Raw genomic sequence first — 23571 nt, 5'->3', positions numbered from 1 at the left:
ATACCGTTTCTGGTACAGACGTAGTATATCGCACGCGTTTTGTCTTGCTTCCTCATAAATGAGGAGCATTTTAACGTGTTCCTCTGTGGAAAACATGCCGAATGACAGCAGAGATTACAGTACATTTAGGCCCTAACCAGCGGAGCATGCGCAGGGCACAAGATGAATAACAGCATCGTTCTACTGTTTGGATGTGGCAAACGAGGGCCTGTGTTTACGTATTCATACATCATACCAATGCAAAAATATTTGAACGATGCAGGATTTGAACCGCCGCTGGCACATTCCGTCGATTGCTAGACGAACGCCAAACCACATCCGCTACGCTACACTGCTGGAACCATGTTAGTAGTACGACGAGAGCAGAGTACGTACGCCATCCAGTTCGGTGTTTAAGACACTACTTACTGCACTGTTACCTAGTTTTATGCAATGATTTCCCTCTTCGTTACACCCGGTCACGAGGCACGACACATTAACATAGTTACATGGTAAAAGGACGTTGCTACACGATTTCAAGGCGTCATGTTTTGCGAACGGATGATATAACATTTCACTAGGGTTCAGAATCATGTGTAAAATGTGCTCACAGAACATTAATACCATACAGTATGGCTGCAGGGGATTAGCACCCCTATAACAATGTGTACGATAGTTGGGCTGCAGGAAACAATATTGGAAGGGGCTGCTGAATCACACTGTATACTTCACTTAGAAGGCCCGACTCCTTGGCTAAATGATCAGCATTACGGGTTCGATACCCAGCCGCGTCTGGTTAATTCCTCAGGTTCTGGGAGCGGGCATTTGTCTCAATACATACCTTTTCTTATACAGATATGAGATAACACACCGCACAAACACGCAGTAGTGAGTAACTTCCTCAACACACGAAGAGCATCCGGCCGTAAAATAGGACCGCTCCACATGTGCAACACGCGACCACATCGCGGAATGGGAAAAACGGTGTAAGACGACGATACTCAATACATGTCGTTTTTTACTCCTTACGAATTACCTTTAATAATGCAGGTTCAATTTCAACGTAATTCAATGTAAAATAGAGCGGGCTCTTACGAGGGGGTTTCTTCTTTGACGGGATGTGAATGCCGCCTCTCAGTCAGATCGTTTTCCCCCCTCCAGTGCAGAACTAGAGACTTTTCCGACTCATCGGTATTTCTCGGAAAGAGATGAGCAAAAGGGATAGTTTTCGCCCTGGGACTCTCAAGGATTCGCCCTCAACAACAACAACAACAACAACAACAACAACAACAATTAAGATCCGTTCATAAACAAGCGTTACTCTGGCTGCAGTGGAGCAAAAGCACAGGGCAATCAGTGTCAAAATAATTCCATAAACATCCCGTACTACATGTGTAACATTCATTAGTTCACGAAAATTCCTCTAGACGCGCACAATTCAATTCTTCGATCTTTGTTTGCAGATGTGCTTCAGCATACATCGACGGGTAAAATAATAATAATAATAATAATAATAATAATAATAATAATAATAATAATAATAATAATAATAATAATAATAATAATATTTGTTTTACGTCCCACTAACTACTTTTACGATCTTCGGAGACGCCGAGGTGCCGGCATTTAGTCCCGCAGGAGTTATTTTACGTGCCAGTAAATCTACCGACACGGGTCGTATTTGAGCACCTTCAAATACCACCGGACTGAGCCAAGATCGAACCTGCCAAGTTGGGGTTAGAAGGCCAGCGCCTTAACCGTCTGAGTCACTCAGCCCGGCAAAACGGGTAAAATAAAGTGCGGGCCGATGACCTTCGATGTTAGGCCCCTTTAAATAACAAGCATCATCATCATCATCATCAAAATAAAATGCTGAGTGAATTGGCTGCGAGTTATGGGTCGTGTAGCTGTAAGCTTGCATTTAGGTAGATTCCACCGCCACCGTCGAGAGCCGTGAAGATGCTTATCCACAACTTGCACACTTGGCAAATTACGAGGCTAAATCTCAATAAAGGGCACTAACGCTCTCTTCTTAGTCCTTCCCTATTTCAACGTCCCGAGGATCTATCTATCTGTGCTATTATCAAGTTAAACTAGAAAAAAATATTTTACAACGTGGAGGAAAACCTCCAAGGAAGACAGGACCATACCGAGGACAGTTGTTATCCTTATCCTGCAGTGCTACGTGCTCAGCTTCGGTGGTTGCTCGTACAACTGCTTTATTGTTATAACCACTTTGTACACACCCCGGGTCACCGCACATGAGAAACTCAGCAAGATACTTTCGCTTCTTCGAAAACAGTAATTTTTATAATTGACTGTAGCATAGGCATGTTCTGAGACTGCCGTTCTCTCGCTCGCATTTCAATGACAGGTAAATTCAGAGATGAAGTATTTACATCCCGAGGTGATGTGGAGTATAATTACGTATGGTTGGCGCATCTCCCCCATTTATATTCCGCGGTAAACATGGCATTATCATCGCGCTCTCTGCTGCATCTCAACAGCCCATAATGACCTAACAGTGGCGTACCTACTTGAGCTTGCGTTCCAATATAGGCAGACATTCATCTCAGAATTAACTTGCAACTATTCCGAACTTCCTGGCGCCGTTCACAACAGAAGGCACGTCAACGTCCGATGAAACATTTCACTAGACGGGATATAATCGAATACTTAATGTATTTGAGACCAACTTGTACGCTGTACTCGCCACATTTGAGATAGCAGTTATGTTCTCCAATGCAAGAAATTCCACGGTAAAATACCAGCCTGCAAGAGAAGTCATTCCCACGTTTCTTATGCGATGCTAAAGCATTACCGCCACATGCTTGCCGGCGCACACGATTGCTGATAGTATCGCTGGCGAATACATTCAGGCATAACCATATGCTTGGCGGTACAGACACCGGCGCCATCTATAATATATTATTATTATCATCATTATCATCAATTAAACTTATAACTGGTTTGTCTTCCCTGCCACGCCTGAGTTATATTGAAGCTGGTATTCTTCAACTCCATTGCAGTTCTTATTGGTGTCTTCTCCAAATAAGTCAATCTTCGGCTCTTCTTTTAGTTACTTTATTTATTTATTTATTTATTTAGCGTATGGCTTTACAGACACAATAAATGCATACATACATGATTTTGGAAAAAAAACTATATCTTTATGCCCAGGTTATTTATGTAACTAATCGTCTCTGGAAACGCACAAGCAAAATCACTGATGTCGCCAATGTACTTCCTTTTTGAACACTCGGTGATAATATGTTCGATGGTCTGCTTAGAGGCACCACAGTCGCAGTTAGGTTTAGGAATTATTTTCCATTTGTAGCGGAAATCTGCACAGTTACCATGGCCCGATCGTATCCTGTTAAGAGTAGACTAGGTTTTACGAGTAAGCACAAATCCGGGTGGCAACGACAAATCAATTCGTGGCAGAGTTGACTCAGGTACTAGCTGGTATTCTTCAATTCTATTGCAGTTCTTATTGGTGGATTTCGAGACCTTAGAAGATTCAGATGGAGATTACTTCATAATTTATTAGACCAGTACAACTGAAGAAATGTCTTCATAAATGTGATTCTTAGCCTCCAACGAGGGCGTTTTCCAGGTATTTTGCCTTCCGGTATTTCAATTATTAAACCGCCATCTCGCAATCTGTGCCCCGGCTATGTTGATCTTCTTTTGTTGATTTTACTGATTAGCTGACCCTTCTTATTAACTCTCTCCAGTGCACCCACACAAATCACATTCTCCACCCCCAACGACACCAGCACAACATCTCAAAAACTTCAATGCCCAAGTTTATCCACAATATATTGCAACTAGCTGCACGTAGGATATATCCTACTAGCGAATATTGAGGGCCGGGCTGAGTGGCTCAGACGGTTGAGGCGTTGGCCTTCTGGCCCCAACTTGCCAGGTTCGATCCTGGCTCAGTCCGGTTGTATTTGAAGGTGCTCAAATACGTCAGCCTCATGTCGGTAGATTTACCGGCACGTAAAAGAACTCCTGCGGGGCTACATTCCGGCACCTCAGCGTTTCCGAAAACCGTAAAAGATTAGTTAGTGGGAAGTAAAGCCAATGACATTATTATTATTATTATTATTATTATTATTATTATTATTATTATTATTATTATTATTTTTATTATTTACGAATATTGAGTATAAGAACTAACGTCGCGTCGAGTTCAAGATATGTTTTTGACGCTAAAATGAATCATCATCAAGTCATTAAACTGAGGACTTTGAGAGTTCAACACTTGCCTTTCCTTCAACAGATGTGGAAGTCGTGATTATTTAAATACGGGGCTTCGCACACCGTGATCAACAGGTTTGTGGGCTTATTTCTTCATCCTCTTACCTGGCCTTTTTCCCGGTTATCTGGGGTTGACATTATTGTGAATTACGATCGGATGCCCCTCCTGACGCCAGCCCTATGAGGATGGATATATTCACTATTATGTGGTTCTGGGGTGGACAGTAGTGTCATGTGCTGTGTGGAAATGAGGACATACAGCCCCTGAGCTAGAGAAATTAATTACCAGGCGAGTCGGCCGTGCGGTTAGGGGCGCGCGGCTGTGAGCTTGCATCCGGGAGATAGTGGGTTCGATTCTCACTGTTGGCAGTCCAGAAGTTGGTTTTCCGTGGTTTCCCACTTTAACACCAGGCAAATGCCGGGACTGCACCTTAATTAAGGCCACGGCCGCTTCCTTCCAACTCCTAAGCCTTTCCTATCCCATCGTCACCGTAAGACCTGGTTAAATTCCCGTCCGGCTGGGAATCGAACCCGGGGCGTTAAGAACTGAAGGCCACTACGCCGACCATTCAACCAAGGAGCCAGACTCCTTGTGGACTTCCGATATGTTCTAATTCTATTTTTTAAAAGTATGTAGTTTAACGTGACTGTTGATACCGTGATCTGAGGCACAGGATCTTCAGTTTTACGCGGAATCCAAATCACAGCGACGGTCTAAAACTTTGGCTGAAAGGTCAGCATGGCGGCCTAAGGTACAGGGACAGAGATTCGATTATAAGCCGAACTGTGGAGTTCAGACAAGTCTTGTTAATTCCTCTGGCTCCGGAACAGGGTATTTGTGTTCGCCGTTAATTACATCCTGTCCCAATACACCCGTAGTGAAATAAGTTCCACCAATGTTGACAAAATTACAAATTGAGGCTCGCTGCATGGTCGGACAAGACCAAAACTCGAAATTTTCAACAAACAAAAAAGAAGGAGGAAAAAACCCATACGGGTGTGGTTTTCATTTCGAAAATACCCTATGCGCTGGTTGGGTTTTGAAGCGTTGCCGCCTTGGTGAGAAACCCAGTTATGATATCACCATGTATCACGACTCGTACGCTAATTTTGTTGTTGTTGCTTGTTTAGTGTGCGGGCTGAGTGTCTCAGACGGTTGAGGCGCTGGCCTTCTGACCTAAACTTGGCAGGATCAATCCTGGCTCCGTTCGGTATAATTTGAAGGTGCTCAAATACGTCGGTAGATTTACTAGCACGTATAAGAAGAACTCCTCTGGTACTAAATTCCGACACCTCGGCGAAAACCGTAACAGTAGTTAGTAGAACGTAAAGTCGATATTATTATTATTATTATTATTATTATTATTATTATTATTATTATTATTATTATTATTATTATTATTCATCGTTAGGGTCACTAAGGACCGCGAGATCTTAAATGTTTATATTATTGCGGACCCAACCGGTTTTCATCCTTTCGGAGTGTGCTTTCTTCCATGCATCAGAATGAACATGCTTCAGTCGAATTGCGACTTCTTCTTGACTAACCTGTCTAAGTTTGTGTTTGAGTGGTGCTCGGAGTTGAATGTCTATTTCTTTGATTCCATGCTTTGAAAGATCATTTTCGATCTCCACCAACCAAGGAGGAATCGTTTTGAGACTTCTGAAGTAGGATAACAAACGTTCACAGATTCTTTCAGCTGGCAATCTGAAGAGGTGAGCATAAGTTATCCTTTTTTCCCGGGTTACGCTTCATATCTTTCAGCTGGCCATCTGAAGAGGTGAGCGTAAAAGTTATCCTTTTTCCCGGATTACGCTTGATATCTTTCAGCTGGCCATCTGAAGAGGTGAGCGTAAAAGTTATACATTTCCGGATTACGCTTGATATCTTTCAGCTGGCCATCTGAAGAGGTGAGCGTAAAAGTTATCCTTTTTTCCCGGATTACGCTTGCTATCTTTCAGCTGGCCATCTGAAGAGGTGAGAGTAACAGTTATCCTTTTTCCCCGGATTACGCTTGATATCTTTCAGCTGGCCATCTGAAGAGGTGAGCGTGAAAGTTATCATTTTCCCCGGATAACGCTTGATATCTTTCAGCTAGCCATCTGAAGAGGTGAGCGTAAAAGTTATCCTTATTTCCGGATTACGCCTGATGTTTTTCCGGTGTGGGCGTGTATTTCTAAGTCACTCCGAAGTCTGTAAACACCGTCTCTCAGGTCGCGATCAAGGATTTTTCAGATAATCCTCCTTTCCTTAATTGCCAGTTTTACAAGCAGGCTATTATAATAATAATCATTATTATTTGTTTGTTTAGTATCCTCTCAATTGGTATACACTGGTGTAAGAATTGTGTCCCGTAGAAGTCCCTTAACATACGGAAGCCACTGACACGGTCTTGCCGAATTTAAAACATCCACAAACCACGGACCTCAGCCTACATCGAAACCCACAATCTTGGGAACACAATGACGACAGATAATCAACTGGGTCACGAGATCGAAACATTTCAGAAGACGAACATATGTGAATAGGGAACATGCATGATCCGGGGTTTTAATTAAAAATATGCTAATCTGATTCAAAATTTCATGCAGAATTCAAAAATGTGATCAGAATGTACAAATAATAACTCCAAACATGATAAAAATCTGAAAATGTCACGTCACGCAAGTACGCGATCTCATTGGTCTGACGTCATCGTACAGGTTGACTGAATTAGCAGACGAAATAACACATAGTGTGCTGTGAGAAGCAGGATACACTTCGCGTATTTCTACTTTATGTTAGTGTCTGGTATGGTTAAATTCGAGGTCTATACATTGGATAATAATCTGAGTGGTATATTTTAGACTTAAAATGAATCCTGCGCAGACAGTGAGGCAGAAAACTTATAAATGGTGTAGAGTTCCGATGTGCAATAGCACATCGCATACCATACCAAACAAATTGTTTATAAATGTTCCAAAGACGCTAAAACTAGGCAGAAATGGATTTTGGCGAGCCGGAGAAATGCTGGTGATATATCGGAAAAGTCTACAGTTTATTTTTTTGAAGATTTTAACGTAAGATGAATTTGTTTGAATTTTCAAATAGTTTTTCCATGTCAGCTGTTCTAGTGGTAAAACTTTAAATTTTAATGTATGATGCTTTATTTAAATGCTTCAATTACATCTTGGAATATGAAAGTAATAAACAGTGCATTAAATAATGCTGGTTATTAAAGTATTCTCCAAACCTAACCTATGTTTTGGGTGATCCATGTCAAGATAATAAATCAAAGGGGTTATGAACCTTTCTGACAGTTCTAATTCTACCAATATATCTTGGCATGGGACAGTTATGTATGTCTTTATTGAAGAGCTTAATTGGTAAAGAAATTTAGGCTATATCTAAATACTCTATAATGTAACAAAGAATAGGCGTGTACATCATGAAAGGAAACAACGTGAATTTAACAAACGTATAACTCTACACAAAACCAATGCTTGTCTGTTGGGGTCTTATAAGTTAACAATGCTCAATTATAATAATTATCATAATATTAATGAAATAAATAACATAATTGCACACAGGTGAAAATAGTGATGTAGGTGTTTAAAATATTATCCTACTTAGCCAAAGTTTTAGGTTATACAAGCCAAGTCAATAAACCGAAGGGTAAAAATACCGCGCGCGTTGGCCGTGCGGTTAGGAGCGCGCAGCTGTGAGCTCGCATCCGGGAGATAGTGGGTTTTGAACCCCACTGCCGGCAGCCCTGAAGATGGTTTTGCGTGGTTTCCCATTTTCACACCAGGCAAATGCTGAGGCTGTACCTAAGGCCACGGCCGCTTTGTTCCCATTCCTAGGCCTTTCCTGTCCCATCGTCGCCATAAGACCTATATGTGACGGTGTGACGTAAAGCAAAAAAAAAAAAAAGTAAAAGTCACAGCACCCAAAAACGTTCCTGTATTGAGCGACTAAAATGTCACCAGGACACTTTTCTTTCCTGATATGCTCAGCTTGTTAAAAGCCAAATGTAATTAATGTTATTGTCTTCACGCCCCGCTAACTACTTCTACGATTTTTGGGAGACGTCGATGTGCAGGAATTTAGTCCTGCAGGAGTTCTTTTACGTGCCAGTAAATCTACCAACACGAGGCTGACGTATTTGAGCACCTTCAACTACCACCGGACTGAACCAGGATCGAACCTGCCAAGTTGGGGTCAGAAGGCCAGCACCTCAACCGTCTGAACCACTCAGCCCGACTTGTGAAAACTAGATGAAGTCATATTTATCTTTATCATGTTTAATTTTTTCCCTCCACAAAAATATTTAATTCTCTTTCATGGGCTCCGGAAGTGGGTAGGCCAGTTGTCCCAACCATAAATATTTTTTGGGGGGGGAATGATAGATTATAGCCCTATAGTACTATGATCTTTCTTTCTTTCCTTCTTTTTTTCTTTCTTAATCAGTTTATCCTTCAGGGTTGGTTTTCTCTCGGACTCAGCGAGGGATTTCACCTCTACCACTTCAAGGGCAGTGTCCTGGAACGTGAGACTTTGAGTATGGTGATGAAACTGATGAGGAGGGCCATTACCTCGCCCAGGCGGCCTCACCTGTTATGCTCAACAGGGGCCTTGTTGGAGGATGGGAGGATCGGAAGGGATAGACAAGGAAGAGGGAAGGAAAAGGCCGTGGCCTTAGGTGCCTGGAGGAGAAGTAGGAAAATACGAAAAACCACTTCGAGGATGGCTGAGGTGGGATTCGAAACCGTTCTACTCAGTTGACCTCCCGAGGCTGAGTAGAGCCCGTTCCAGCCCTCGTACTATTTGTTTTCAACTTTCATGGCAGAGCCGGGAATCGAAACCGGGCCTCCGGGAGTGGCACACATTAACCACTACACCACAGAAGCGGACTAGTACTATAATGCTACCTATATGTTTATGTTAGTGCTGAAATCCGATTTCTTACTTTACTAATGCTGAAAGCCCGAAAATGTAATGTTATTCTTTAATAGGGGAATCAGTCTAGAAGGAAATGTTGAAAGTGATGCGATATCTATCCAGGTTCGTTGTTATCCTAATACTATGGGTTACAGTACATTGCACGTATATAAAAGACGCCACTTACAAACTTGCTTGTTATCCGCGAATTTCTGCGGCCACAAAAGTCACATTTTTCAAGAATGATGACATCTACACATGGTAGATTGTCTGACTGTGCTGTTTTGAACGTTTCTTCTGTCATTTCGAAGTTATTCGCGATCATGAATAATAAACAATCGGCTTTTAGCAACGGCTGATGCACAACGGCTGGTAGAGCTCCATGCGGTACTGGATCGTGACGTCACAGCGCGCCGCTTACGTCAGAGGCCGTTTCACTCGCCTTGCGGAAAGGCACTATTAAATATTTTTTTTAATGGTAGTAAACAAGGCAACATAGCACAATGTAATACGTTTACGTACTATTTCATTGGTGTACTTTTCAAAAAAAATATTTTTGAAAATGATGCATGTTCCGAATTAAAGAGAGGGTCCTTTTTTTTTTTTTTTTTTTTTTCCCGAGCTGGCAGTTATGCTAAGGAAAACGAAAATATCGAGGCGAGTATCCCTTTATAAACTGTCGCAAGTAATAATTCGAAATTTGTCATCGTTAAAAGATGTGAAAGCTAAGTTTAGAGAAAACGTTAATCCTGTCCAATTGAGTTCAGTCACGATTGTAATAGAATTAATATAAACGCCCAGATGTCTAGATACGAATCGCACACAGAGAACACGGGATGAAACGAATGAAAAAGAACTGGTGCTCTAAGACCTCATACATTTGAGTTTTCTGTAGCTCAAGCTGAACTTGGCTTCGTTATTTAGTGATTCAAATGAGATGATATATTGTAAAATTGTGCGTACTCCTTGACATGTTAACACGCACTATTATAGAATATATCGGGGATGGAACCTATCAAAGCGGAAAGAGAGCGCGCGCGCGCGTGTGTGCGTGTGTTTGCGTGCGTGCTTGTATGTGAAATAAGGTAATTGCGGCGCATGGCTTTCAATCGGGTAACCTTGTACGTAGGTGCACATTTTACGAGTAGAGTCTGGAAAATGTACACACTAGACAAATAGACCCATGTTTAACATTTATCTCGGAAGAGGCCTGGTTCCTTCATGGTTGTACTGCATGTGTACACAATAATAATGATAATGGTAACTGGAATGTTATTAAACCTGACTTCGTACATGAAGCGCCCCTCTATGACGTAAAACTCGGTGTATGGTGGTGAAAGAATCATAGGACAACTGTTCGTTTAGAATACGGTTGATTCCATTACGAGTGATTTTGTATAATTTTTTTTTCAACAGGACTCGAATACAGTGCTCACCACGAATAATTCCACGAGGGTAATCCACAAAGTGATTCTACAGAACGAAGTAATTAGTGGGGATTTGTGCACCACCCCCGCCCTCCTCGGTTCACCCATTTATCCACCTGCGAACTCTGGGGTAGATTAAAAATTGCCGAGTACAAGACGATCTCCCACACCATACACGGCATACATACACTATCTCTGTGGCCTCGTTTAGTTCCATACCTCTTATTAGAAACTGAGTTTAACCATCGTCGTCTTGGCCTCCCTCTACTTCTGTTACCCCTATTTTACACAGCCCTTTATTCTCCTAGATAACCTAACCTTCTCCATTTGCCTCATGAACCCATCAGCGAAGCCGGTTTATGCATACAGCTTCATCAATAGAGTCCTTTACTATAATAGCTTTTATACCCTCCTGTCATTGTTTCCATCTGTTTGCACCAGCTATCATTCTCGCTACCTTCATGTCTGTTACTTCTAACTTATGTATACATCCTGAGTCTACTCAGTTTTCAATCCCGTACAGCAAAACTGGTCTGAAAACAGACCGATGTAAATATACTTGCGTCCGAGAGGCGACGCTCTTTGTTTCATAATACTGTTGATCGCAAGTGCGAGCTCACTGCATTAGCTTTGCTACACTTAGATTCAGTCTCACTCTACTACCATCCTGGGAGAATACATATCCGAAATACTTGAAATTATCTACCTGTTCCAATTTTGTACTACAAACCTGACATTCAGTGCGCTTACCTTTATTACCTACTGACATCACTTTAGTCCTGGAAATGGAAATTTTCGTATCATAATCATTGCTCCTATTCTCAGGTTCAAGATATCAGATTGCAGGCTTTCAGCACCATTAAACCAAGTCGTCGGCATAGGCCAAACTACCTTTCCAACTAACTGCATCCCTCCCTATACCATATTATATCTTTCAGTACACGATCCATGTAAACTACGAACAACAAAGGTGAAAGATTAGAGCCAAACCTCTGTAAAGTACCTTTATCTGGAATTGGGACACACTGCGGATGACAAATAAATATATTCTATATTTTAACACCAATTCTCACTGTAGCCCATTTGTCAACGTAAATACCTTTGATTGCTTTTAATAATCTACCTTTAAACCCATAATCCCCTAGCACGGCAAACATATTTTCCCTCGATATTCTAACATGCCTTCTCTAGATCTACGAAACATAAATGTAATTGTCTATTACTCTCCTAGCATTTTCAGCTGTTACTTGGCGCATGTAAGAACTGAAATATAATATTTATCAGGGAATTATACTACAGGGAATAATTTCCTAATGAGGGGCCAAAAATGTGTGGAGAACGATAGCGGGCAGTTTTAACATCACCTTTCATAATTTGGTACGTAATTAACTTCTTAAAATTGATGATTATGATGCTTGCTGTTTAAAGGGGCCTAACATTTAGGTCATCGTCCCCTTCTTAAAATTGTTTGTGTAACTAGGGTATGACTTACCCTCACGCTACTGACCTCAACTCGTACGCGACAAACGAGCGCCCTCGCCATCGTAAAAAGGCCGCGCGCCGGATTAAAGCATATCTAATCGTCCTGTATTAACACGAATATAGCGAACAGCATATTCCAATTGTTTTCTCAACTTAAGGACGGCATGAATATATATTTTAAAAATGAATTTCCAATATTGTCTGCAGAAAGGCATTTCAATTATTAGTTATGGGCTAAGTAGCCACGAAACTCAAGACGGCGGGTTCGATCCCGGCTTAGTCCGGTGGTTATTGAAGGACCTCAAATACGTCAGCCTTGTGTCGGAATATTTACTGGCACGTAAATGAACTCTAGCAGGACAACATTCCGCGCGGGTTGGAAACTGAATGGATAGACTGCTGTACTCCCCAATAATAATAATAATAATAATAATAATAATAATAATAATAATAATAATAATAATAATAATAATAATAATAATAATAATAATCTCAGAACGAAATCTGATCACTTTTTAAGATGTTCATACCTCCGTGGTACGCTTATTTCTCTTAAATACTAAACGGCTATTGTGGGATATATTCTCGCATCGTTGAGTACAGGAGGACGACTCCTAAACAACTACACTACTCAGAGGGTCAGAAATAAGTTTCGCTACATCTGAAAATTACACTCCTTTAACTCATAAACAATATTTAACACTGATTCATAGATACAATAAATAGCTCAAAAGTCTGGAGCTATCAAAACAGAGAAAGTACGCCAAACACAAGATGAGACTGTCACACGGCTAAAGACTGCGATTTCTTAATTTTCCAGTTCCTTGCACTGGACAGGAAAGAAAGCTGCGTAAGTCCTGAACCGTATCACGATGAAAGCTATATTAAGGAAGAATAAATGCCACCTAACGCATGAACAGTTCCTAGCTTTAAGGTAACCAGATGCCAAGTACGTAACAGGACTTTCCACAATGGGATATCAGACTTCTTCGCCATATGTTATCCCAAATTAAAAGTCGTTCTACAGATTGTCAAGTTTTCGATAAATATTGCATTTGCACATTCATCATGGTTAATAATAATAATAATAATAATAATAATAATAATAATAATAATAATAATACCGGGCAAGTTGGCCATGCGGTTAGAGTCGCGCAGCCCTGAGCTTGCATCCGGGAGATAGTGGGTTCAAGCCCCACTGTCGGCAGCCCTGAAGGTGGTTTTCCGTGGTTTCCCATTTTCACACTAGGCAAAGGCTGGGGATGTACCTTAATGAAGGCCACGGCCGCTTCCTTCCCATTCCCAGGCCTTTCCCATCCCATCGTCGCCATAAGACCTATCTGTGTCGGTGCGACGTAAAGCAAATAATAATAATAATAATAATAATAATAATAATAATAATAATAATAATAATAATAATGGCCTCAGCTACCGTGTGCAGACATTTTTATTTGACGCCATCTGGCCGTCTGCTCGTCAGTTTCGACGTTTCGTTTTACTCTAGGCCTGCTAGATGGCAGAGTAAATCGAACCTCTCTTGGGCGTCTGTAGCTGAGCTTTAATTAATTTTGCCGGGTAAAAACCAAATGTGTCACCAGAGATCTTTTACATGCTGATATCGTATGACATGGAGTTTCGAAGGGACTTTCTCCCACCCTTCAAAAATCTGACTACCTCTGCCAGGTTTGAACGCACTATCTTGGGATCCGGAGGCGACACTCTACCACTGTTTCACAGATTCATTATTATTATTATTATTATTATTATTATTATTATTATTACTACTACTATTAAAAGAAGACGTAGGGAAACACAAGTAACGAATTATTACGTGTTCAATCGACTCACTCTCACGCTATAAGGTCTATGTCTCTAAACGTTTCATTACTAACGGTTAATTAATAGATAAAAAACGTCGACATTAATACCCACAAGCTTAAAAAACAACCTCTAAAATATCGTAAAGTCTTAATTGATGTCGATTGAGAAAAGAACATAATAACGGAATTGAATACCAGACTGAGAATACAAAACTTTAATTAATAGGCGGATTATTTGAAGTACTTGGGCGAGTATTCTCGAAGGGAGGTACTATATCCACTTAATTCAAATGAAAGTAGCAAGTTAATGTAGTGATTTCGCAGATATCTTATTCACAAAGTAGAAATGAACTCCATGGTGAGTACGAATCAGCTTCGGTGCTGAGTCAGGTATATTAATACATACCGAAAACGACAATTAAAATTCTATTTTCTCACCTTAAAAATATTTAAACAAATATTTATATAAATAAAATTAATCATTTGTATTAACATTGTGTAATTAGTTTACCGTATTTTCGTTTGAATGGTTGAAGTTCCTGAAAAGTTTTAGTTTGAAACAAGTTATGCTCTATAAAATTCATATAAACCTACAAAAATATTAACGGACATGGATTTGTAATTTACTCCACAGTGTTTAAAAAAGAATTGCACGTGTCCTGCCTTTATTGATAAACTAATCTCTAAAACCTAAACCTCTATATAACTGTTCCACCACTACGCTTGAAGCGTCAACGTTAGACCCCTCAACTCACCTTTGTTTTGTTTACATCAACCTACCATCGTAGACGTTACTTGCACATAGTGCTCCTCTTACACGCCGATAAGAACGGCACGGCGAGCTGGAGTTTATCACGTCTTCAACACACCATCGTCCTCAGCTAGATTCGAACCGTCTTAGGCATCAGAAGTTACTAAGCCACCAACGCCCTAACTATTATAAGGTAATCGCGTATGAATGCATACCTTCCTCAACCCCGTACCATATAAAGGCTTATCGGCGAAAGAATGACTTGAATTTTCCCATGTATACACTGTAGTTCCTCGTTCTTTTTTTTAAACTGCGGTCGCACGCAGGAACATCCACGTTAACAAATATATTACGTTTCTTTGTATTCAAAACCAAAACAAGAGGAAGCTTTGAAATACAATAGCAGCACGGAGCGGGTCTGTGTTCTCTTATCGACCCATGGTTACAGACAGATTAAATGCTCGTGTAGATAGAAGGTGGCCACGCAGCTCAACAGCTGTGCTGCTCTGGTTATAACTTACATCCAAGTTTAATAAACGACCGTAGCTAGGGCATTATGCGCTTTGACCGTCCACAATTTCGATATTCTCGCTGTGCTGTTGACAGGGCCAATGCTCCTGGAACGCCGTGCGGATTCATCTGGGTCAATAACTCACGTGACACCAATCGCACCGATAGCTGACCACTGCCGTTCACGTCAAATGCACTGCTAGGTTTTGAAGAGAACAGATCAAGTCAAGAATAATTATTGGAACTTCGCTTTTTGTTGATGATGATGATAATGATGATGCTTGTTGTTTAAAGAGGCCTAACATCTAGGTCATCGGCCCCTAATGGTACGAAATGAGACGAAATGAAATGACAATTTAAAAGTCCAAAATTCATCTACTGACCAGAATTCAAAAATGTGACGATGAAGAATGAATACATGAATATGAGTTTAAAATAATCAGAGGATGAAACTCACAATACTGAAAGTTAAAAATAATTCCAAAATCGATCCACTGATTAGAATTCAAAAAGACGATGATGAACAATAATACAATCAGTGGATCCGACCAGCAATGCCCCACCTTCCCAGAAACTATCTTATAACAATTGTTTTACTGACCAAGGGAATGCTTCCAAAGCACAATCTTGAACTGATTACGCTTGTTGTCTAAAAGGGTCCAAGATCCAGGTCAAATGCCCCTCATAATGACACTTATCGCTAGTAGAGTAGAACCACGGTATTTCTCATGTTGCGGTACTAATCAAAAGTAGCGTAAACGCACGGTGTTCTACACATTATGGTACTACTCGTAAGTAATGTACATCACACAGATAACGCAGACCTATGGTGTTTCTCACATAATGTCGCCACTCATAGGCAACGCAAACCCATGGTTTTCTTCACACAGGTGTACTAATCACGGGCGCCGGTATTCCCGTGGTGTTCCTCACACAGTGTGTACTAATCACAGGCAACGCAGACACACGATGTCGCACATATAGTGATACTAATCACACGCAACGCCCAGACCAGTGGTGTTTCTCACATAATGGTACTAATCTCAGGCGCAGGCAAACCCCTATGAACAGCAGGGAAAGAGGGGATAATTGACTTTATTGAAAACTGATGTATCTCGGGCGCGCATTACAGAGAGTGACATTTATTTACAGAGATGTACAAAATCGTATTACATATATAGTGTGGGTAGAAATTGGGTGTAAGGTGGAGTGTAGTATTGTGAGAGAAGGTAGGAAAGGGAGGCGGTAATGTTGGTAAGGGAAGTGGCAAGAAGACGGGGGAGGTCTAGGGTCGGGAGGGGCGGTAGGAAGAAGTTAGGTTGTGGAGCTGGTAAGGGTACCGCTTGCGGTGGGGGCGTGGGTGGCGGGGCGGACGGCGGACTATGAGAAGAGGTAAGAGAAGGGGAACGAGCGGGGCGGGGTGGGGAGCGAGAAGGCTCCACTCTATATGTTCGCCCGCGAAATCGGACGCTGGTGGTGATGAGATGGTCGACGTCGGCTGCAGAGGAGACTTGGAGACCAACCATGAAGGTCGGGCCGCTCGAGTTAAAGATGCGTAGCGCTCGACGGGCTGGGACGCCGGCGGAGGTCAGTTCAGCCAGGATGTCTTGCTCGGTGAAGGCAGGGTCCAGGCCACGGATGACACAGCTCGGTGACGAAGGCCGGTTGTGAGCTGGTACAGAGGAGTCTTCTGTGTTGGGGGAGAGTGGCGGAGCTGCGACGGTGGCATCGGTGAAGTGAGCAGGGGGCGGATGTGAATGAGCAGGTAGGGAGACAGCTGGTGCAGACATGATAGAAGAGGGGTGACTGGAGGTAGTAGTGCAGGTGGAAGTAGACGGAGCAGAATGAACAGAAGTGGTGATGGTGGTGGTAGTAGTAGTAGTAAACGTGGGGGTGGAGTGAGTAACGATGGGAGGGATGGTAGGAGAGATGGGGAAGTCAGGAAGGGAAATCATTTGCTGTAGTAGATGCTCCGGAGTAGGGACTGCAGCGTAGTCAGCATCATAAAGTCGTATTCCATTTTCAATGATGCCGAGGGGTGGGCCTGGAAAGCGGAAAAAGGCGACGACGTCTGGAGAAGGTTGTCCTGAGAGGCCATCCTGGAGGCGAAGAACTGCTTCAACAAAAGTTCCGTTGCGGCGAATTTCATCACGGATGGAGGTTGGAGAATAACAGGTGTCCACGCCCTTGATTAGGCACGAGTACATAGTGGAGAGGGGAGGCGACAGCCAACCAGGCGTCTGCCCGTTTGATTTTCCTTGGGCCGACTGGGTAACAGCAGAGATGAGCGCCACCCATCTTACGACGATGTCCAATAACTAACCAAGAAGAAGAAGAAGAAGAAGAAGAAGAAGAAGAAGAAGAAGAGTGCCACCCAGCCGAAAAAAGCGTGGACATGCAATGTTCGAAGAGAGTACTACGATCTCCGTTCTGTTCATGTTCAGCTGATACAGTTGCAGATCTCAATCACGTATTCTTTGGATGTCCACACCACTTTGCTAACACTTTTGTTTACGACAAAAAATATTGTCACTGGGATACCAATTACCACCTATTACGTCAATTCTCCACAAAAGTGACCAGTCGGCCTACCATGAGTTATATGCATTTTTTTTCTGATATTGGATTTCGGATATAAAACCATCACCTAGCATTGATTTTTCCCCACTAGAACTATTCCACTCCTACTTTAATTTGTTCTATGTCCTACTCGGGTGTACCATTGAAAGTCATAAAGGGCCTTATGACGAGAAGATGAACCCGTCTCACCTATACCCCAAACAACAAATAAAATAAATTACATAATTCACTGGATTAGTGGCCTTTGTCCTGGATGAAAAAAAATTAATGTAATTGAACGTACTCAATTTTCATAGTTCGAATTCATGCTGATAGATGGGGCTGTGCAGAGCTGCGAGAGTCTACATGACGAAGATAATAAGACCTCTTTGCTGAACGAAATGTTTTTCTTTAAAAAAAAATCAAAAAACGTGGTCGTGAGACGTTCACGGCATTTTTCTTGTAAAAGGGAGGTCAAACCCATATCTAGTGGTAATTTCAACGGCTAAAACTTTATCGTTTAAACAATATCACCGTGAAAGACAGACAGACACAGGGATCGTATATATACAGATTTCTTGTTTTGATATTTCTTGCAATACCGAGCGCGTTGGCTGCACGGTTCGAGCTGTGTAGCTGTTAGCTTCCATTCGGAACATGCTGGGTACGAACCCAACTGTCGGCATCGAAGATAGTTTTCCGTTTCCCACATATACCAGGAAATTGCTAGTGAGTCGGTGCGACGTAAAAGCAAGAGAAATTATTTTGTAATAAGCTAGTTTGTTTTCATGCGATTGTTTTTGGATTTTTTATTGTGTATGTGATTGATACGTATTTTAATTTCATTTACGTGTTGTAGTACTACTGTAAGAAAGCAGTGCAACCGGGATGTGTCCCAATTGCAATGTATTTGTTAATAATAATAATAATAATAATAATAATAATAATAATAATAATAATAATAATAATAATAATAATAATAATTGTACCGGGCGGTACACCTCCACGCCGCGAATTCAAATATTGCGCCAGTTGAAACCTCTCTACAGAAGAAACCCTGAACTTTAACAACTGTATTAACTCAACGGTTTCTCGGAAGATGTCACTACTGTAAATTTGGTTATCTTGAAGTGTTCTGAACTGTGTCTATTTTGATTTGTGTTTGTTTGCTCCGTATCAAGAAGTTTGAACATTCTCTAACAGATGTCGCTACCCAAAACTATGATAACACACTCTGGTGCAATGGAATGAACTTTCCTGAAGAAATATTGTATTCCTAAGTTTTATTTTTACTAAATTTTGTTCTGTGGTTTGTGGGTTGGCAATATAATCCTTTCCTTCCGCCAGTTTTGAAATTAGCCAATCATAAATTTCTGTAATTAATTTTCCACCAATAAGGTGTTTCTTCATCGCCTTGTGTAACAGTTTTTGCTGTCGGCCAATAAATGTTTGTGGGCGGGTGGTTATCATTCATGAAAGGTCTCGAATGTTCCACGAGGGTATATAAACTGCTGATTTTCTTGTCTCGGGGCCACTTCAGTAACATCTTTCGCAGTGTGTGAACATATATAGCAGGGGGCGGGAAGCGCCTCTTTCTTCGGGCAGCAGTTCATCCACAAGGTAATGGCCGTTTAATAACTTTATTTCTTGCTAGCTCAGCAGTTTAACCCTCGGGGCAGGTTCGAAACCTTTCTCATGTAACCTATCTTTAAAATGTAATAGACATTCTGTAAAATTTCGTCTCTAACTACAAATTGGGATAGAGAGTGCCTAACCCTCTCGAGCTCCCACTCATATTCTTTTGAGGTGACTACGTTTTCATAACCGTTTTTCTTCTCTTCGTAATGTAATAAAGTTTTCTTATCGTGTCACCTCCATAGTATGGGATTAGCCCCTGTATAACTGGCCGAGTGCCACCTAGGTTTAAAGAAGTTTCATGTAGGAGTGCAAGCAACGCCTCCCGTCAAGTTGGTTTGTTGGGCCATTTAATAAACCCAGTGTTTGTTTTCTTCATGTGAAGGCCCTGTAGGTTGGGTACAAGATACCCCCGTTTCACTGTATGTGTGCCTTAAGGGCAGTTAGGAATGAAGGTTGTTGTAGCCTTTGATAGACTTGTAAAATTGAGAGCGGGTCTGCTCTTTTCCTCTTAACTTGGTAATTAGGAGCAAATGCTCCTCGTACTTAGCTATTGTGGTGGTGAGCTGAGAGCTCAGAAATTAATCTTGGGGCTCTGTAAATTCTTAAATTGTTAACCTGCTACTTGGTACCTGTTACATCTTTGTTATTTGTTGTCATTTGTTGATTTTGAAAAGAAAATATAACCTTTGTTAAAGTTTTAAATTAACTTTAATTTCGTAAGTTGAGACCTATTCCCGCCCGCACCTTCTTTCACCTCTAACTACCATGGATAACTTCGTAACAACAACAATAATAATAATAATAATAATGCTCGCCTCTGTGGGATAGTGGTTAGCGTGATTAGCTGCCACCCCCGGAGGTTCAGGTTCCATTCCCGGTTCTGCCACGAAATTTTAAAAGTGGTACAAGGGCTGGAACGGAGTCCACTCAGCCTCGGGAGGTCAAATGAGTAGAGGTGGGTTCGATTCCAACCTCACCGGGCGAGTTGGCCGTGCGCGTAGAGGCGCGCGGCTGTGAGCTTGCATCCGGGAGATAGTAGGTTCGAATCCCACTATCGGCAGCCCTGAAAATGGTTTTCCGTGGTTTCCCATTTTCACACCAGGCAAATGCTGGGGCTGTACCTTAATTAAGGCCACGGCCGCTTCCTTCCAACTCCTAGGCCTTTCCTATCCCATCGTCGCCATAAGACCTATCTGTGTCGGTGCGACGTAAAGCCCCTAGCAAAAAAAAAATTCCAACCTCAGCCATCCTCGAAGGGTTTTTTCGTGATTTCGCACTTCTCCTCCAGGCAAATGCCGGGATGGTACCCAACTTAAAGGCACGGCCGCTTCCTTCCCTCGTCTTTATCTATCCCTTCCAATCTTCCTATTCCCCACAAGGCCCCTGTTCAGCATAACAGGTGACGCCGCCTGGGCGAGGTACCTGTCCCCTCCCCAGTTGTATCCCCTAACCGAAATTCTCACGCTCCAAGACACTGCCCTTGAGGCGGTAGACGTGGGATCCCTCGCTGAGTCCGAGGGAAAAATCAACCCTGGAGGGTAAATAAATTAAGAAATGAATAATAATAATAATAATAATAATATAATAGCTCGTAAGCAAAGGAGACAATCTGTATGAATGAGAGTGTGTGTAATTAAAATGAGCTATGGTTGGAAAGGAAGCAGTTGTTTACTGAATGTTATAAGAACAGAGAGAAATAATGATATTGATGGGACAAGATAAGTACATCGAAAATGAACCGGAACTATACACTCTTGTTTAGTTATTAACCAGAGAATGGAAGGCACCAAACCTATGTAAAATTGGTTCGTGTCAACGGGGGGACTTGCTTAGGAATGTTAGGCACAACAGAATAAAATCTAGAATTGCAGCAGCATTCTCCCAGAAAGATTACGAGGTACATGAAGAGGTGCCACGTGTTGCTGATGGTGGAAGCAACCGGAGAATAGATATAATGGCAACTGATCGAGAAAAGGACTTTGCATATATTCTGGACCCCGCCATTAGATGAGAGGTCGACTCAAGTCAGCCAGCAGAGGTAGACGCGGAGAAGCGAGCCATCAGCTACTTCAAGGAATCATACATCATCTCCTCTATAAGGGTTGTATGACGTCTCATCGGAGCAGGAGGAACCATATCAAAATTCTGAGTTGAGTTTTTCAAAAGTGTGGGCATTTCCAAGAATCTGTACTGTGATTTAGCCGTCTTGGCCATAAAGGCTCCGCCCAAATTGTTAGAAATCACCTCTATAGTACTGCATACGAGAAGGATTAATTCCAGAAAGCTCTTCATGGTTAAACATACATTCAATATTCAAGTGTTATGGTATACTTTGTCAGATTTAAGCAGCCTATCATTGTAGCAAGTACAAATAAATGAAATATAAGAGAAATGTGGGAAAAGACAAATATAGGTGAAAAAGAGAAGATGCATGCAACTAGTAGTAAGGAATATGCATGTGGCAGTATCCTAAACTCGGCGACTTGGTTGAAGTCAAGGAAATGCCTCAAAATTTAAGTTTATCTAATCATTAAATATATATACAGGAATTATTTATGGGATACAGAGCACATTAATACATTGTACTTAAATAACTTTGTGATATTTTTTTAGTTGTGTTCTCTTTAATACCGTGCATTATATGAAAACTACTTTTATTAATTATGATTAATATAAATGAACACCTGTTCTCTTCCCAGCTGCCGGACCCGCGTTGAAAGGGTAGCGTGCCTTCCTCTTACCCCGAGGCCCCGGGTTCGATTCCCGGCCAGGCCAGGGATTTTTAACTGGATCTGAGGGCTGGTTCGACGTCCACTTAGCCTACGTGATTACAATTGAGGAGCAACCTGACGGTGCGATGGCGGACCCGGTCTAGAAAGCCGAGAATAACGGCCGAGAGGAACCGTCGTGCTGACCAGCGGTCGCTTGGTAGACCATGGCCCTTCAAGGGCTGTTGCGCCGTCTTTTGGTTTTCTTCCCAGCTCGTGGCCATCCATGACTGGGAGAGAACAGTATTCTATTCATTTATTCATTCACAATGAATGTTTTATATATCATTCCGATATTCGTCAACACGTGCAAAAGGAAATCACGGAAAACCATTTCTGGCATACGATTTGGATTCAAATTTATTTCTTTTTCAAGTTGTTGGAACTTGGAAGGGTACACCGAAAATGAAACCTCCATCAGCAAGCTTTTGTACATTACATTCAATTTCACCAACTCTTTTCGCAGCGAGTTTGTTGCTGTAACAAAGCTACACCATGTTCAGCTGCTGGAGATCCGCGGCAGTGATAAATACAGCACTACTAATTTCTCATATCCGAGGCTGTAGTAACAATTTATGTCCCTGCTGCATAGTAGCCGCTTGCCACGATAACACTGCAAATCACCAGTGTTAATGACTTCTGCAGAGGTGAACGTACGGGGCGAAATCAAGACACACGGAATGCCGTCCAAATCTTTTATCTCTGTTCCTGCATTACAATTCGTGATATCAAAAGATACCAGTCACGCCTGTGCGCATTGGTAATCACGTAAGATATGTTTAACTCTTATCTATCGATATACTGTTTAACAGTCTAAAAAAAAAGTAATCACTCATTACGCATTACGTTAGTCTTTGATCGGAACTCTTTTCCACCAGAAAATCAATTTTGGCACAAGTTAACCCAATAATTGAGGCATAGAGATGAAAAACGTGACTGGTCATCATTTTGGTGGTATATGAGTTATTACTGTGGTTCTTATCTTTATATTATGATTCCGTATCTGTCGATACTAAAACGTGAGTTACCGGGCGAGTTGACCGTGCGGTTAGGAGGCGCAGCTGTGAGCTTGCATCCGGGAGACAGTGGGTTCGAACCCCACTGTCGGCAGCCCTGAAAATGGCGACGATGTGATGGGAAAGGCCTAGGAATGGGAAGGAAGCGGCCATGGCCTTAATTAAGGTACAGCTTCAGCATTTGCCTGGTGTGAAAATAGGAAACCACGGAAAACCATCTTTATGGGCTGCCGACAGTGAAGTTCGAGCCCATTATCTCCCGGATGCAAGCTCACAGCTGCGCGGCCCTAACCGCACGGCCAACTCGCCCGGTAATCGGATAAAATTAATTCAATTTTGAAAATGTCTAGTAGAGTATCGCATCTTTCCCTAGATGGTAGGAAACTGGAAGGTAAAAAATGAGAAATAGGCTACATAAATAGTACCTATTCAGA

This window comes from Anabrus simplex, chromosome 1 (genome assembly GCF_040414725.1).
Source record: "Anabrus simplex isolate iqAnaSimp1 chromosome 1, ASM4041472v1, whole genome shotgun sequence".
Lineage (NCBI taxonomy): Eukaryota > Metazoa > Arthropoda > Insecta > Orthoptera > Tettigoniidae > Anabrus > Anabrus simplex.
Note: the sequence above shows the minus strand (reverse complement) of the source record.